Here is a 19,533-nt window from a genome sequence, read left to right as displayed (position 1 = left end):
AAATTCAAGGAAAGTTAAAAATGAAATTCTTTGGTTAAGATAGTAAATTTTATAAAATTCAATTAAAAAATGGTCTATTTAAATGAACATATAACAGCAATATGTCTGGTTTGATTTTTGTTTTTTTTTGGATAATTTCTCTTTCTCGCTCTAAAATTAGAAATTACTAGCAACGATCTTCTGATATATTATAAAATAATGATGGCTGAGGAAACTTGAAGACTGAAGTAAAATAATTTTATTACTTAATGTTTGAGAAATTCACGTGTTAACCACTTCTGACCGAATTCACTTGCTTATCACAGATTTAACTGAGATAAAATTGGAATAATTTTTTTTTAATAAATTTATATAGTTTTTGAATTTTATTATTAACATTAAATTGGTTTCAAATTGAAAAAAAAGTTACACAATTAAGTCTGTGATCAACGGATTGTTTAGTATTTTCATACGTTAGGAGTTAAGACATCCTTTATTCACTAATAAAACTTTTATTTAAAACGCCGTTTTGATTGTTGAGATCCTTAATGTCCTTTTCCTTCCTTTTTATTCTTCAATTCTTCTATCTTCCTTTTTACATATATTTTATCAACAGTCTTTGTTCCTTACTTACTCTTTCCGCCGTCAATTATTTGAGATTCTATGCGTTCAATAATATAATTACATAACATTTCTAAAAGTTCTTTGTTAAATTAATCTATGAAAGGCGAAAAAAGTTTACGTAACTTTTATTTTATTTTATTGTTATTTTTTTAGTCGAGTAAATGTAAATAAAAGAAAAATGTAGAATAAATGAAAAAAAAAGAAAAGAAACTGATAACGAATATTTTTAAATTTATTTTTAATTATTAAATTTTTCTATTACAAGCATTTCTTCTGTAATGAAAAGTAGTAAATATTTTCAAATTGTTTAAATAAACATTAATTAAAAGAAATTGATGAAATCTTTAATACGTTTTATTTTTTTTTAAGATTTATGTAATTAAAACGAGTATTCCCTTATTGGTTATTAATAATCACATTTATTTTTGAAAGAAATTTTAAATTATGGATTAGTTAATTTAAAAGCAGAGAAAGGATAACATATATTCTTGTAAATTCGTTCAACTTTCTTGTGGTTTTATAAAGAAAGAGGGTAACTTTTATTAGTTTGGAAAGCACGTTTGATTGAATTAATTTAAGGGTAATTGCTAGGGCGGAAACCCTCTTTTCCTTTATATTAAATGAGCTGGACTGTTTGCCTTTTTTGTCAACAAGTTTGGACATTTCCACTTTACCAATTCTTAAGTTTATTCTTTCATTAATACTTCTTTTTTATTCGTCTTTGGTTTTAACATCTTATTAGCTGTTAGAGTAGATAAAGTAACATTTAATCGCCGTAAATGTGATCAAAAGGTTCTTTTGGAGTAATAAAAAGAAAAAAAAACATTAATCTTATGGTACGTAGGACGTGGGGTATCGTTAATGTTTTACCGATGCCATCGTGTTTTTGTGCATTATTTAATTAATGTTTTCAATTCTTTATTTATGTTTTTCTTAAGTTGTTTATTTCTTTTTATACTTTCACAATGATCTTTTACTTCGACGTACACAGTTCTATGTTAAAATATCATCAGCAGATTAATCAATACTCAAAGGTTTTTATAAAAAAATATAAAATACATTGGATATGATCTGCTTCCTTCAACCAATTAAGTTAAATTTTAATTTATAATATTAAACTTAAATCAATGACAGATCATTTTAATTGTTTTTGTTTTTTGTTTTTACTAACCATAAAAGCTGATTTTTATACAATTTTAAGAGCGAGAAATATTAAAAAAAGAAGTTTTTATGGTTAATAAATCATGTGAAAAAAACCATCATCAGTAATTTGTCTACATGGCGGAATGGTCTCTTCTTTCATCCAGGTTGCTCCGAATCTGAATCCCTTTCACCCTCATCATATTTTTTACTCGCTACAAAGTTAATTTTTCACCCGTCATGAAAAAATAAATGTAATTGGGAATCAACTTGTTACAATACGAATAAGTAAGTAAAATTACATTTAGGAAAAATTAATTAAATAAAAAAAAACAATACAATTACAAAATATACATTTGTAAGTAATTAAACGATTACATTTTTATAGTTTATTGTAAATATGTTACTTTTTAAACTTTCTACTTAAAATAGGGCCTAGGGTCAATCATCAGAAGGTTCTGAATTAGAATGCCGTTAAGGTTGAAATTTTTTATAGACTACAAAATTTACATACTGTATTCCTACTCCCAAGTTTAAGTCTTATTTCTCATGAATTAAACCGTTATCTTTGTAATAATTATGAGATTGTTTAAAAAATCGATGAAATATTTTGCAAAAATAACTCCAATACGGTTAAAAAGTATTGTTTAACTACACAATTATTAAGTACTAACGTACTTAATAAAATATGTAAAATTATTTTAAAATAATTTTCCTTTCATTAGATTTTAGATATCTCATTTTTATTATCTTATTTCCATTACGTCATTTATTTCATATGTAGAACAGAGTTTATTTTGTACTTTTAATCTTCAATTTTGAATCTGAACCAAATTAGAAAAATTCTTTTCTCTTATTAAGATATTTAAATTACTATTGAAATATGAAAAAAATTTATAAAATTTTGGTTTATTTAAGGTAAAAACAATGATTTTCAAATGTATTGAAAATATAAAACTTTGTGAGCAGTTTATTATATTTATAGGTGCAGCATATAAACAATCTTGTAATTTTAAAATCGTTTTCTCATAATTGGAATACCTTTAAAGTTAACCATTTAGTTTTCCTGAAAAGTTAAAACTTTTATATTAATGTAAATTTTTACTTCTTAAAATTAATCAGTGAACCATATTAAAAAAAACAAATTGTCGACAAAATGGAACAATATGAACAATCTGTGTACCTTGCAACTAAATAAATATATTTTGTTTATTAATATAATGAATCTTGTTAACAAACTCCCACCAATTCCATCACTCGATATTAAAAACAGTATTAAAATTTTTGCCTCTTCAAATTTAATTGAATTTAAGAGTTTTAGAATTAAGTTCATGGACTTTATTTAAATTTTTAATTTAATTTTAACCTTTTATTTAAGCTGTAATTAAAATAAATTATACTTAAATTATCTTCTTTTTTTTAATTTAAATTATAGTCTTTTTTTTTTATGAAGAAATTATTTTAAATGTGGTAGATTTATTATTTCTATTTCTTTTTTTTGTATTATTTATTTATATTTTTCTCACAAGAATTGCTTTAAAATCCTTAAGGTATTACTATTTTTATATGGTACACGTGTTATTGTTTCATTAGTCAAAAGTTGGAAGTAAACAAAGATATTGTTTTGAAGATGAGATGACTCTAATCGATCTTTTATAGGAAATAAATTTTAGGTGTTGATGATGAATAATTTTAATGTGAAATTAAAAAGATTTTTTTTATAAATAAATGTTTGATTCAACTGGTATCCATGTTATCTATTTTTTTTTATTTATATTTTTAAGTTTTTGCTCAAAACATAAGGGAAATGTATAGAAATATTAAAGGCAGGAAGGGATCTGAATTGATTGTTATCAATTTAAAATACGATATGGTGATACGATGGGTATTTAGAACACAGTAGCTGTCTCTATACGGAAGGGTTGGTAACGAAATAATATGTTAGCACTCTAAGTGTTGTTGAATTCATTGAGGATAGGAAAATAAACACTACGGTAGGATTTTTTAAGCCCCCGTGGGTAAAGCTTGTTTAAGCCATTACGGTAGATTAACATTTTTTTTTTATTATTATTATTATTTTTTCACGAAGGCAGTGTATGGCTTATCAGGAGTGTTAATAAGTGATAGAAATTAACGTGTCGCCTGGGAAAGTTGTAAAACACGGGATTATGTATTTTAGCGGTGCTGAGTTATTGGCAAGAAAACCCTCCTTCACCACCACCCCCCTTGTTCTTTGCAGTCTCTTGTAATATGCATTACTCCCCCATACTACACCCTTGTGAAAAGACATTTTTCTCCCCCTGTATGACTTCATTCTTTTCTTCAACCCAAGCCTCTTTGCACCCTCTTAAATGTGAAGTTCCGGACACGGAACTTTGTCTTACAAATGAGGGACGACTTCAGAAAATAATATTCTGAAATTTCTTTCTTTACTTTACGTTTAATCGATTAATTGTTTTAAAATATTTCACGCTTTTAAATTATTTAAATGCTTTAATTACTATTTATAAAACACATTTATAATAATTTATATTTAATCCTTAATCTTAATTATATAACGATTAAACAGCTTTGTAAAATTTAATTGTTATAATAAAAAAAAAATCATGCAAATTTGTAATCAGATACGGTGACACCTATTTCGAAACATACGATTTGATATTTTTATTTAATTAATTTAGTAAATTCAAGTGTTAGGTTATACAATATAACTATATGAAAACAAATAATTTACAACTGTTGTACATGCATATTTATAATTTAGTTTGTAAGTAAGAAAAAAAAACCAATAAAAATACTATAAAAACGTTCATTTTGGCTGGTAAATTAAAAAAGAATCTCTTTATAATTAAAAAATTTTCAGTAATTAGAATTTTAATTCCGTTCTTAAATTTTTATTTCTTTAATTATCATGATTCAAATAAATTTTTTTTTTACAATCGTATTTTTGTGAGAAAAGTGAACGTATAGAAATAATAATTTTATATGGAAAATTTTCCATTTAGTGTTCCAAAAAGAAAAAAATGTCAAATTGAAAAAAACCGTCACTAAATTTTTTTGTAAGGATTAAAATTTATCCCCATTTCTTGTGGTAAAGGTTAATTACTATTCCAATCATCATAATATTTCTTAAAAAGAAGAAAGAAATTGTAAAAAGTAAAAAAAATACGTTCTTCTATTTATGGATTGGATTTTCTTTTATTTATTGATCGGATACGTATCACTTGTCAATAGAAAAAAGCCATTAGTTAGAAGAATAAAAAGATAAAAAATAATAATTTTAAGGATGATTGTACTTCTTTTTTCAAAATTATTTGGTGATTATTTTTATAGGTAATTTCGAAAGAATTTTTGATTTATAATAGCTAAAGTATACATATAAGTTAAATTTGTTGTAAGTCGAACCCTATCTGCTGTTCCAGCTGTGATTGATATTTGTCATCCCATCTTCTGATATTTTCAAAAAAATTAATATATTATCTAATTTAAATATAATATATATGTACAAGAACTCGTTCAGAATTCTTCAACTAAAATTTTTTGTTTTTTTTGATTTGAAATTATCTTTCTTGCACAACATATACTTTGTTATTTGACTGTTAACATGTTTTTTCTTCTATTTAAGCTTGATGTATTAATTGCTTATCATTATACTAATTATAATATTGTTAGTTTTCTTAGTAACAATAATGCTTATTTATTTCAAATTTTTCGATTGAATTGAATTGACTTGAAAGTTTCCATAATTGTACAAGATTAAAAAACAAGTAGATAAAAAATATGACAAAAATTACATAATAATATTTATATCCAGTAATCTGTAAACAAATAATTACATTGAAATATTAATAGAAATGTAAAAACATATAAACGCATTAAGAACAAATAGGTTCATTTTCAAATAATACAACGTAGATTAAATAGATTATTATTATACATAAAATATTGAATTACTAATTATATTATAATTTAAATTATAAAATTAAGTTAAGAGATTCTTGCTTTTTATTTTATCACATTAATTTTAATGTTTTTTTAAATATTATTTTTCTATGTTTGATATCTACCTGTATTTCTATTCTTGTAAATGAATAAAAGTTGACCCGCCTCTTGTTATGTGTGACTAGTCTGAAAAATAGAGAAAAAAACAAATACTTTTTATATGTTAGTAAAATATTTCAAATGAAATATTACGGAATATAAATCTTTGAAAATTATAATAATTAATTAATTAAATATTAAGCTAGTACTAATTACTGTTATTTACATATATTAGTAACAATTAATTATGGAGTGCAGTAGCAAGAATTAAAAACCATTTGGATTATACATTATTATACTATTTACATAATGGTATCATTAAGCTTTGTTCTTTTATTAGCCTAAAGGTAAACTGAATGATTTATAAATGTTATGAAAAAGAAAAACGTTTTTGCATTTTTTCATTTAATCTTTTTTTTTTTTAATTTTTATAACATTCAAATAATGTTTTGTTAATAATTTTTTTCATGGTTTTTTACTACGTCCGTTATATCAAGTTTTTATTCTGGTTTTGATATAAATCAGTAAACCTTATCAAATGTTACTTAAAATTTGTATTGTTTGTTAAATTCCCGTAACCGTAATGGTTGTAGATGATTTTACACGTTTCACAAATCGCTTCCGAAATTTTCATAATTTTCAAGAATAACAATCATACCATGCCAGGATTACTAAGTAAAATAAAGAATGAAGTGGTTTTCCAATGAGGTTTTTACTGAACCAAAATTTACGGTTGCAAATGAGCATGTTAAGCTAAGCGATATTCAGCTGTATTAGGGACACTTTCACTCTGTTTACCGTAGGGACTAGCTCTGTCATAGTAATAATTTCTATTAAAAAAAGCGCAACTCCGATTTCTCTTAGATCCCAGATGATTTAAATACGTCACAACAGAAAATATAACTATTAAAGATTGTGTAAAGCAATAAATAATTGTACCCCTTTCTGCTGATAATAATGCGTTATATACTTTCAACTCGGTAGGGAGCATATTTAGGTTATTTGTAGTACGATTACTATTCTGTTTATTTACTTGTAATTTTTAAACACATCGGTTTTGTTTATCTCTTTGGTAACGCAAGTAATAAGTGTTTTGATTTTAATTACTCTTGTCATGAATTAATTGTGGAAAGGATCAGTTTTGTCGTATTTTGATAGTACTCGTTTGTTAGCTTCCTGAATAGTGTTACCATATGATAAAATATGAAATTTTTCATATATTTATAACTTAAAATATACATTCATTTATTATAATTTAAATATTAAAAGGAACACATAATATAAACACATTTAATATTTTTGTTGCGCTATTATTCACATCTTGAGGGTACTACTTCTTGATACAATTGAAAAAATTACTACGAATTTTTTTTTTAAATCTAAATTTTACACCTATTTATTTGTTATACTGTTGTTCTTAACATGAACTGTATTTTTTCCTATCATGTATTGCTAGAGATTCCATATATTTACATTTTTACACCTGATCTTTATACTTTTTTTTAATACCGATTAAATTATTATTTTCTTAATATTATAGGGAATTTTTTTTTTTAATTCTTAGTTACACACAAACAATAAAATATTCACACACATTCATATATATATATTCTCAACCACCGTGTATAAGCTAACATGGTATTGATTTTTAACGTCTTCCATGATGAATCAATGCACACACTGCTTGGTCTCAAGTCTGCCCCTTCCTCCACATAAAGCAGTTAAGAACAAGCAGCTAGGGTAAAAAAAGGGTTGAAATTGTGAGTGAGAGGGGATGATCTTGAGGGGATGCTGTACGGGTTGGAAGGCTCCAGTGTCTCGTCTTGGCTGAGTTCCACCCTGGTCTCTGATTCAGTTCTGACATTTTTACTTTTTTTTTACTTGAAATTATATATAATCTTTCTATATTATAAGACACAACGAAAGAAAGACATTTCGATGACATTATTTTTTTTTAGCCAAAAACGTGTGGTGTAAAGAAATATTAATAAATTTTTGGCTCATTAATATTACAATTAATAGTAGTATACTATTTATATTTTTTAATTGGTTTATTATTTAATAATAAAAAACTTATATTTATAATTTCATGTTATAATTTAAATTGATGTAAATGAAATAAGTAGTTAAACTAGGTCAATGCTAAACATTAAAAAAAGTAAATAAATAATTTTCTATTACAAAATTATTACTTAAAACATCAATCTTTAAAATTAGTAATATATTGTTTATTACCACTATCTTTTTATGTAATTTAATAAAATAATATTTATTTTGTTATTATTTTTACTTTTTAAAATTATTTAACGTTGGTATTTTTTTTATTTTCATTTTTTGAAAAAAGTCCAATATTTAGTTTTTTTGACGTTCTGTTGTTTCATTAATTTTTAATTACATTTAAGAGAATCCGCTCAACAATTTTGAGACTTAACAGGACCCTCCAAAAAAAGATGTATCTTGATAGTGGAAACAAATTTAAATTGAGTTAACGATAAACTGCAATCCTAAAACTCTAATGAAATGTTTAATGGATGACAATAAGGTATACTGAAAAACGTTTTGAAATGTATTTTCAACGTAATCTATATATTTTTATTGTTTAATGAGATCTTATTAACCTTTTATTTTTTAACTTTCTTTTTATAAGCACTGTTTCAGCGAATGAGATGAATGACAGGTAGCTTGTGAAAATGCAGTGTCTAACCGGGATTCGAACCCGGGATCTCCGGATGAAAGTCCGAGACGCTACCACTCGCGCCACGGAGGTCGGCAATATTATTAACCTAAGTTTAATTAAGTTAACTGTAAATATCAGTTGTAACTTAAAAACAAAGGATTTTTGTAAATTTATTTATAAAAAGTTTATTTTCTGGCAAAAAAAGGTTTTATTTCAAATTTTTGATTTACGATTTGCTTTTTCCAACGCTAGAAATATATTCATTAAATACTCGTATAATATGTTAACATGCTTGACTTACCGTTTACCAATCTAAGGAATGAATTTCTAAGGTATACATTTCCACTTTATATCCCGATCGTTGTCCGGATTTATAATCTGAGCGCTTTATAGCAAAATTTATTATCAAATAAAAATAACATGAATTTTAAGATAGAAATACAATTTTTATTATTTTACATTAGTTGTCGCAGTTTTTGTTATGGCTGTGATAGGTAGAAACAACTGTAGATAGAAAATTACCTTCTCAATCTCAATGGCGAACTGAGTAATGGTGCCATTTGTCGAGTTGTATACAATCTACATTTCACTGAACTCGGCTGCCCATTAGACTAACCCACCGGTTTGGTCTAGTGGTAAACTTGTCATCGCAAATCACTTGATTTCGAAGTCGAGTCTTCTAAGGTTCAAATCCTAGTAATGGAAGTTATTTTTATACGGATTTGAATACTAGATCGTGGATACCGGTGTTCTTTGGTGGTTGGTTTCAATTAATCACTCATCTCACGAATGACCTACCCTGAGACTGTACAAGACTACACTTCATTTACATTCATATATATTATTCTCATCGATCCTGTGAAGTAATTCCATATGGTGGTTAGGGAGGCTAAACAGAAAAAGAAAGGGCTCAGCTGCTGTTGTAACAATACACAGAATGATTTAATTACTTTACAACTCTGAAGGAATAAAGGAGTTTATTTACAATGCTTACAACACCGTGTATTTCTATTCTAAAACACAATTTTACCTTAAATAGGTATTTTTATCAGTGCGATCACCTTTGGTGATACGGCGGCTATCTTCGATTTAGCACATCTGACGTTGCTCTATAACTGAGCGGTGATTCGATTTTTGAGTTCAGTAAAATTGCTAAGTAAGGATGTAAAAAAGGGTTAATTTTTAATGAAACTCCATAAAAATACCGAGTGGGTTCAAATACAGAAATGAGGTGGCTTTGTAATTTGACTATATTTATCGACCTGAGGAATGATTGATGAAATTCTACACTTTTATATTGAAATATGGTGGTGCATTGTGTAGTGTAGATAGAAACGAATATCCCTCTTAGTCATCTACGTTTAACTACGCAATGTAAAGGTTTTCTTAGAATATCCTGGAACACGATACTGTTTATAGTATTCTTAACGAAATAAACACTTTAACTTGGCGACAAGTAAAAAAAAGACATCCACCAACAGTAGTTTTATTATTTTACTACACTATTTAAAACTTGTTTGTTTTCTGCAAAATGATTTCGTATTCTTAAAAAGATTCGAATAAATAGACTTGTGTGGAGCTTTTAAGTTTGTTGTAATTTAATATTTATTTTTTCCTTATTAAACCTGATAAAGGATTCTTGTTATTTTTAAGGATGGTTATATTATATTTTTGGTAATGACTTTTGGGAAAAATTAGAATGGAAATTATTTGTTTTTTTATCAATTTCTTTGAAAAGAAAAATCATTTGCTAGTTACATTACACTTTTTTTAAAGGTAAATTCATTATCTGGAGGTCAAGAATATCTACTTACAGGTATCTGATAATGGTTAGATTTATTACTACTTATTTTTTATTAATTTTATATATATATATATATATATATATATATAATTTTTTAAGCAATAAATATTTGTTTATTATTCTGCTTTAATTTGTTTTATTAATCTTTGACAATTTATAGAATGATATATATAAAAATGTATAACATAATTACGTTAAAGTATGGTTTGTTTTATGATTATGTAAATACCGTGTAAGCGCATATATATATATATATATATATATATATGTGTGTGTGTATATGTGTGTGTGTGTGTGTGTGTGTGTTTAAATATCTTTTTTGTGGAGTTGAATAGTTGATTATAGTAGCCTATTTCAGTTTTTAGGATATCAAACAGAATCTATTCATCTATTACACCGCACACTATCCGATTCACCGTGAAATTCTCTGCCCCTTTTCACCCCCATATTAATCCACCCGACCACCCCTTTTGCTATATATCTCCTAACCTATCTGCGCCCCTCTCTTCAATGCATATACTGCACATGCACTGGTAGAAGAGGTGGTGGCAGCAGCAGAATCAGCGGGCTCGTTGCATACTGCACAGATAAACAAAATGCATCTACAAACCCTGGGAGAAGCCATTTTTTTTTTTTATTTGCCCTTTTAGTGACGTATGAGTTCAAATGTTGCTGTGCTGTTGTGTCTTCCTCAGGGCAACATTATTAAATGCGCCTTCGTTCAACTGAAGTAACTATCGATTGTTTTCTGTCAGAAGTGATACCGGTAGTTATTCCGTTTTCCAGGTTTTATCTGTTTTCTATTAATTTTCATATTTCTCATAATGAATTATAATATTTAAACAGATTATTTTACGCTGATTTAAATAGGAAATTAAATATTATCCATCTTAAGTTAAATTATAAATACGGTTAACCAGGAGTCGGATTATCGATTCACTGAGAATCTAAATAATTCATGAAATTAACACGATGCTTAACACGGACGCAAGTGGTAGCGTCTCGGCCTTTCTTCCGTAGGTCCTGGGTTCGAATCCCGGTCAGGCATGGCATTTTCAAACGTTACAAATATTGTCATTCATCTTATCCTCTAAAGTAATACGTAACGGTGGTCCAAAGTTAAAAAAAAACTCACCGATTGCAATTTTTTATGGCAGAAATGTGAAACATAGAAAAAATAAGAAACAAAAAATTATTTGAAGTGCAGTATTATGGAAGAAAATTGGGAAGATCTATGAAGTGAAGAAGTTTTGAGACGAAAATATATTAATTTGTAAATGAGTAAGGTCGATGGATTAAGGCATCTCAAGTATAAGTAAATTTTTTGTTGTAAACTGAAGGACAGAAGATAAAAAATATATTAAAGTAAGAAAAAGATACTAAGAGTGTGTAAAATAATGTTTGATAATGTTAATTGTAAGAGGTAAGTTGATATAAATGTAGAATAGAAAGAAGAGGAAGAATGTAATGAACTGCTCAAAATGTCATTAATTAACTCGACTGTATATCATATCAATTCGATAGAAAGTCATCTTTTATCAATGATTTAATAATATAAAGTTAACCGATTGTGAACTGAATTGATCAGAAATTTATCATTTAAAAATATTTTAATAAAAGTTGTTATTTAAAAAAAAAATTATATCAATATACTGTTTACAAATTAAAAATTTAAAGAAGGTTATACATCTGTGTGATTATTAATATCCCAGAATTTAGTATTAAGGATTTTAATTATTTTTCTCACACAGAAATAATATATTTTCCAAGAAATTATTATTTTTTTAATGATTTAATTAAAGTTAACAAATAAAAATAATTGATTTATGAATTAAGTTAATCAAGAGAGTAATTACTTATTAACAAAAAAAAAATCTTATTAACAAAAAAGAAGAAAACAGATTTTTTTTTAATAAGAAACAGATTTGGGCCTAGATGAAATAAAAAAAAAAAGCTGTTGCCTCTTAGGAAATATCTTTAATGTTATATTCCTAAGAAGGCTTAAAAATTAAAAAAAATTGAGAAAAGTTAAGTGTAAGTGACATTAGTTTTTTGCGTGGAGTAAGTAATTTTTTGGAATAAGTTATATGTTATTTTTTTATATGAATTTAAAATATGGAACTTGTAATTGCTTTTATTTCGCACCATTTCTAATATATTTAAATATTCTTTAGACTAAAATTTTCTTTTTAGCTAAAATAACGTAAAAATTATAATAATCATTTCATTTATAATAATCATTAATCATATATCTCGCATTATTCTATAATTTTACTTTCTTCAATCTATAATTTAAAACTATCAGGATATTATTAACGATTTAATTACAATTATTACGCTGTACTACTGTACCGCGTTAAATTTAGATGACGCTTTCAAAATTCAGTGTAATTAATATCATTTTGTTGTAATTTTTGTGTGATAGAATGACCATATTACACGTTGGTTTAAAAGAATTTAAAAACATTGTTATTTTATGTAAATAACGGTGTGAATAATAAAGGTGTTTTGAGCGATATCATAATTTAAATTATTTATATAAAACGTTCCAATTTAATAACGGTAACCGGAATAAAATTGAGATAATCATTACTGTCAATTATAAAATATGACTGAAAAAAATTTTAAATGAATTTTAAATTGTGTTTTTATATAACAAAAAAAAAAAAATTGAAATGATATCATAATGCATTTGTAGTTTAATTTCCGGAGGTTATATTGTGCTCACAAAATGCAGCACGGTATATAATTTACGCAAGTTAAACAAAGTAATTTATATTTGTAACAAGCCCCAGTAATTATGTGTTAAAGTGAGACTCGTCGGTGGATAAAATATATGAACACAAGCATTATATACAGGGTAGGTATGTACGAGAGATGGATGTAATTTAACGTCGGTTTGCAGAAATGACACAAGTCGCGCGTTTCGTTGTACGGTTGCGACCCTCGGGCCGTATTCCGCTAGAGAGGGATGCAGTTTTGCATACAGAAATGCATTAAAAATGATGGTGACGTCATCGTTTCGTACTGTAGATTATGATTTCTGTTTGAAGAGCCGCGATGTACATGTCGGTGTACATTAGCCGCGGTGTATAATTAACGAGTCCACCTCGCGCACATTGTTATCTATGCGACCGGGTTTTCGAAAGGGTCAATACGGTGGGCCCCTTGTGCAGCTTGAATTTGATCGGACTCTGTGTTTTGCTGTCACATCGCGTACTCTTCACATCACCGGACACCGGACAGTTTACCCTCCCTTATACCCCTACCACACCTCTCTTTAAGCCGACATCACTTTCTCCCGCTCCATCTCGTTTTACCCTTTCTTTCTCTCTTGTTCTCCCGCTTTTCCCTGACTCTCTTTCGCGCTCTCGCTTTACTCTATTACACCTCTATATCTCGCTGCACTCACCCGCATTTTGGCGTTTCGTTTTAACTCGTCCATCGCTCCAAACGGGAAATGAGGGTCCGAGTGAAATCCCTCTTTCTCTTTCGCTCTCTCGTTCAAACCGATATGGTCCCGTAGGATTCAAATCCTACGTTGTTTTGTTTGGTTGACGGTTCGTGTTGTTTTGTACATTTCAAAGTTTGACAAAAATAAGGGTTTTGAATTCAGATAGGAGGGGTTCGGATTACAATTTCAATATGTGATGAGATATTATTATTTACTAACTGTAAACGTAATAATAAATTTAATGAATTTAGATATCTATATCTCTATACATTTTTTATCTTTGTATCTATAATTTAATATTAAACGATTAAATTTTATGCGCTTTTAAACGAAACGATATTTTTCAATAAACGGTTCAGAAAATGTTTTGGAGCTGATGCATTTTAAATCGATTTAAAAAAAGTGAAATAAACATATAGATTATGATTTGGTATGTTTTTCGGTAAATGATAATTTTTACAAATTATTTGAATACAGTGCTTATTATTCTACTTGTTTTAATGGCTTTTAAAAATAAAGTTAAGTATTCTTAGAATTAATACGTTTGTTTCTTTTCCTTTTTGTTCGTGAAGTGACAAAATTTAATTTACTGATATGCTCGTAATAATTACTAAAATACTTACTACATTTTTTTATTATTGCTCATTAATTACAGACTAATACACTGTATAATTTTTATTATCTTGCCAGACCTTATAAGGATGTTGCTATCGACTATCTTTTTATTAGTGAATCTGGTTCAGCTAAATTAAGAATGATATAAAAATATTGTAAATGTTTTACGTATATTTATTCCTAAATGTATATTCGTGGTAAATGGGGAAAATCGAAAAAAATTAGAATTAAATGGTGTCTTAATTTTAAAAAAATCACGTTTAAGCGTTTGTGATCTGTCTAAAAAATGCTAGAACATTTATTTGACGTTTTATTTCGGATTTTTGTGTGTCGAAACAAAGCAGTTTAGTAAAATGTACATTTTTAAAAACAGTTTTCTTAATGTTTCATTTTTTACAAGTTTTGGAAAAATGTGTACTCCTTTTAATTCTTTTTCTTATTAAAGTTTGTAACATTATTTTTCAATCGGTTTTCATTTAATTTAGATAAGAGTGATTGAAAATATGTATTCAACAATTTCAGTGAACAAAAATTGAGATAATTTTTATCGAAATGCTGGTGTACCTTTACCATAGCCCGATATTTGGATTAATATTACATAATTTTCTCTTTTTATATCGCATTATACAAACCATCCGTTAAGCATAATAGTTGAAGAAAAAGTCATACTTTAATTTGTTTTGTTTTTTCCAACCAGTTTTCCAGCTACTGCCGTGGTTGTAGGCACATTCAATTACCGCTACGGGTTGGAAGGCACGACGTAAGTGCAATGGAAGGGTAAATGTACCGGTAAACATGTAGTCTGGAATAGGTCGACAGCTCCTGAGATGAGCGGTTAATTGAATCCCAACCACCAAAGAACACCGGTAGCCACAGCGTAGCATTCAAATCCATACAAAAGCTTTACAAGGACTTAATTCTTAGAACACTCCACTTCGAAAATCATCATCCGTTCGTAATTGTAGAAGATGATAAAAAAATTAAAAGAAAGAAAGAGAGAGGATAGAACACAGAAAAAACTATAAAAAAATGTATTTACAAATGCTACTTACAGAAGATGTTATCATAAAACTTTTTTATGATTCAATCGAATTTCTAATCTTGTTATGCAGAAACTAATCCATTATTATTTAAGAAATTAATTACAAAAAATTCCTTTCTGAAAATAAAATTCGAAATTATTAAAAACAATTATAAAAGTAACGATACGATGTCAGATATAATAATTTATGTTGAACATTGTTTTATATACGTAGTAAGTATTTATCTATTGTTTTGACTTTACAGCAGAACCGTTCCTTTACGAAGATTTAATATATATGAATTGAAAAATATAAAAAAGGAAAAATATTAATTAACTGCACAGTCTTCGGAGCTCAACAACTTTTTTAAATTTAAGAATACATTTTTTTTTTAGATATTTCGAAAAATGGTTCATGTTCGTGTTACGTAAATTTTAGATTTAAAAACAAAAATTATTTAATAAAATTTGGCTTATTTTGAGAGAAAAAAATAAATAATATTTTATATATTATTATTTAAATAAACAATAAATTTTATTGTAAAATTTTGAGATTTTAATAATTATAATCAAGCATTTACTTTTAAACGTTTTGGTTATATATTTTGTAATTTAAATGGAATGAAATCAACGGATTTTTTTTTACGAAAATAAATTATCAAATTTATTAAAAAAAAAATTATTTGAAAGCCTACAATGTAAATCAAAAAATAAATAAATACATTTTTATTTGTAAATGATGAATATAAAAAGATATGAAATCTACATTATAGAAATTTTGAGGGTATATATATATATATATTTTTTTTTTTTTATGTGTTATTATACTTTTTATTCGTTCTTTTTACTGTTGGTAGATTGTGTGTGTAAAAATGAGGGGGAAAACAGGAATGAGAAAAATTATAATGGGATAACCGGTCTTAATTTCAATATCTAGAAATTGCTGTTTTTAATCATATTTATGGAAATACCGTTCGTCGGTGGTTTGCGACCGACTCTAAGGAATGCACACGTATTTGTAGAGTAGTTGTCGTCGTCGCCGTCGACTTCGTCAGAATATAAACATTAGAAATATTGAATAAAGTTATGAGTGAAAAGAAAGCAGGAAAGAAAAGTAGTGTATTATGCTAAATCGTAGAACCCTCCATTCTCTTATATGCAATCTTACTAACGAGAATCGTTAAGGGCAGGCGCGAGACGCGGGAGGTGGGTTACCGTCGGCGCGCGGACGAGGTGGAAGAGTTAGAGGAACGGAGGCAAGGAGGAACGGGGGATTATTGCAATTGCTTTGATATTCCACCATACATAGACTTTTTCTTCTTTAATCCAGCCGGTCGATCAATGTTTATACCAGTGCGCACAGCCCCAGCCCGAGCGGTCAGCCCCTCTCTATATCAACTCATCATCATCATCATCATCATCCCTCCAAGTGGCCGACCAACATCCTCTCCTCATTCCAACCTTTAACATCCTCCTCCCACAACCTTATTCTTTTTCTTTTTATTCTTATTCTTCATCTTTTTCTTTTGCTTCCCTTCCACCTAACCGCTCTAACCTACCACCCACCCACCTATTTCTACATCAAATGTCTCTTGTACCGATTGTCCATCGTCATTATACAACTCATCCCTCATTTATAAAGTTATCTATTTATTATTTTCTATTTTTATTTATCAACTTATCACTGAAGAATAAATATTGTATATCCTATAAAAATACTCGATGTTGTTTATATAATTATTTCTAAAATGATTAATTAAATATGAATGAAATTTATATTATAACTTCCAAATATCTTTTTTTCTTTTTTTTTATTATCTTTTTTTTGTAGATCTTTAATCAACATTCCAAAGGACCTCTAACGAAAAAACAGGATATATTGTAGATATTGACAACATACTAGGAACTCAATAAATTCTTTAGATTGCCATTTGTTTTTCAATTTTTAAAACTAAAATATTATTAAATTTTAAGCGTTTTTTACTTCCTTGTACGAAGTAAAGGAAGTATTGTGATCGCGAAAATTACAGTTTTCAGATTTCAACGGAAATATCCATTTTGACCATCCCTGAATCCATTCTGACTAGTTTCGGCGTGACGTCTGTACGTACGTATGTATCTCGCATAACTCAAAAAAAAAAAAATAATAATTAAGAGGTAGGATGTTGCAATTTTGGATTTAGGATGTTGCAACATCTAGTTGTGCACCTCCCTTTTTGATTACAATTGACTAGACCAAAATTGTTAAAAAAAGCCCAAAATCAAAAAAAAAAAAATTGATTTTGGATTTTTTCTAACTGCAGTAATACGCCTCATTGAGAGCTTTTCAACAATATTCATAAGTGATACTCATTTTCATCGGTTTCAGAGTTATAGCCAAATAAAATTTTAATTAATGAAATTTTTGGATCTTACAAGGGCACATCGGTTTAATCCGATTTTATTTCCTTTTTTTTATATATTTTTTTAAATTAAAATATATTAATTATTATTAACCTCTGATTGTAAAAAAAAAAAATAAAATAAATTTTAATTCAATAATATCAATAAAATTAAAAAAAATATGAAAAATCAGAAGTTAATAAATAGTGAAATAAAATTTTATGTAAGTTCCATTTTAAAAAAAAAAAAGTCTATATGTAATCTAATAGTACAAGGAAGTCATGCGATGTCCACATCTGATTACTTGTATTACTTGTAAGTTATAAATTTTAAACCTAGAGACTTATAAATAAAAAAGAGGAGTACTCGATAAGCTCTAAACTATTGTGAAAAAATATAAAAGAAAAGAAAAATCCTACTGAAGAGAGAAATGAATTGATGAAAAGTTAGAGAAGGGAAAAGCGGAAAAATGAAGAAAAATATTTGGAATGTTAATACATAAGGACAGGTGTTACAATGAATAGAAGGGAGGTAGTAAAAACAGGAAAAAAATCAGTTTTATTGTTAATAACAAAACATAATACAATTTTTTTTTTAAAGAAAAAGAAATTGAACTTGGAAAGCATAGTACACCAAATAAACTTTTAATAAAATGTGAAAACCATCATTGATAATTTTTTTTTATCAATAAAGCATTTTTAGAGTATGTGTTTCAAAATGCTGAAGAAAAACAGAACTTAATAATTGTTATATTGTTATCACAAATGTGACCTAATTATCTATCGGTTGTTTATCTACATTTTCAACATATGGGTTGTCATGTTATCAAATATCGTTACATTTTATTGTCCTTGTTAATGTAATATTTTTTATAAAAATAAACAAAAAAAAATAGTCATTGTTAACTTTACTGTATAAAAGTTAATAATACGGAACGGACGCTTACATGATAATTAAAGGTCGATTCTTGCTTTTTCAAAACATTATCTTTGTTTAATAATTTTTTCATACCTTTAAGATAGTTGAAGTAATGGTAAGATATCAACAGAAGAAAAATCTCTTCAATTCATGAGTTAACATGTATTTATTTTAAATTGCACTGTAAATTTTCCATATTTTTCTTTTAATACATTATTAAACCTAAATGATGTGATACTTTGTACCCTATATCTTTATTGTAAATTATATATTTATAAAATTCACTCGATATCTTATAATGTGTATATTATCATTATTTAGTATAAGTTTGAATGAAAAAAACAAGAAGTAGATTATTTAGTACTACAGTATAAAATAAACATGAAAAAATCTGTACACATTTTTTAATAATTTAAAAATGAATTTAAAGTGTGTGTAAGGTTGGAAAGAATCTTAATACACTCTCAGCATACACTTGCAGGCTTGTAAATTACATCCACCTCATAATTAATTTAATTTTTAATTTTGTAGTTTATGATATTAACCGGTTATATATTTCTATATTTAATAATTAACTTTATTTATTTCCTTGTACGAAGTAAAAGAAGTATTGTGATCGCGAAAAATTTTGGTTTTCAGATTTTAACGGAAATATCCATTTTGACTATCCCTGAATTCATTTCGACTAGTTTCCGCGTTTCGTCTGTACGTACGTACGTATGTATGTATCTCGCGTAACTCAAAAATGATTAGCCATAGGATGTTGAAATTTTTGGATTTAGGACTGTTGTAACATCTATTTGTGCACCTCTCCTTCTGTTTGCAATCGACTGGACCAAAAGTGTCCAAAAAAGCCCAAAATCCAAAGAATTTTTATT

At 27.1% G+C, this 19,533-nt stretch overlaps 1 protein-coding gene across 1 annotated transcript in view; it reads right to left on the bottom strand.

Annotated features, from left to right (window-relative positions):
- The window catches only part of pros (homeobox protein prospero), a 222,251-nt gene that overhangs the window by 62,603 nt on the left and 140,115 nt on the right, over nt 1-19,533 (bottom strand). Inside the window, exon 3 of the mRNA XM_075366895.1 lies at nt 5,811-5,871. The gene's annotated coding sequence lies outside the window, so the exon portion shown is untranslated. The remainder of the gene's footprint in view (nt 1-5,810; nt 5,872-19,533) is intronic.

The sequence above is a fragment of the Lycorma delicatula genome, chromosome 5, assembly GCF_047948215.1.
Source record: "Lycorma delicatula isolate Av1 chromosome 5, ASM4794821v1, whole genome shotgun sequence".
NCBI classification, from domain to species: domain Eukaryota; kingdom Metazoa; phylum Arthropoda; class Insecta; order Hemiptera; family Fulgoridae; genus Lycorma; species Lycorma delicatula.
This window is presented reverse-complemented; position numbering and strand designations above follow the sequence as displayed.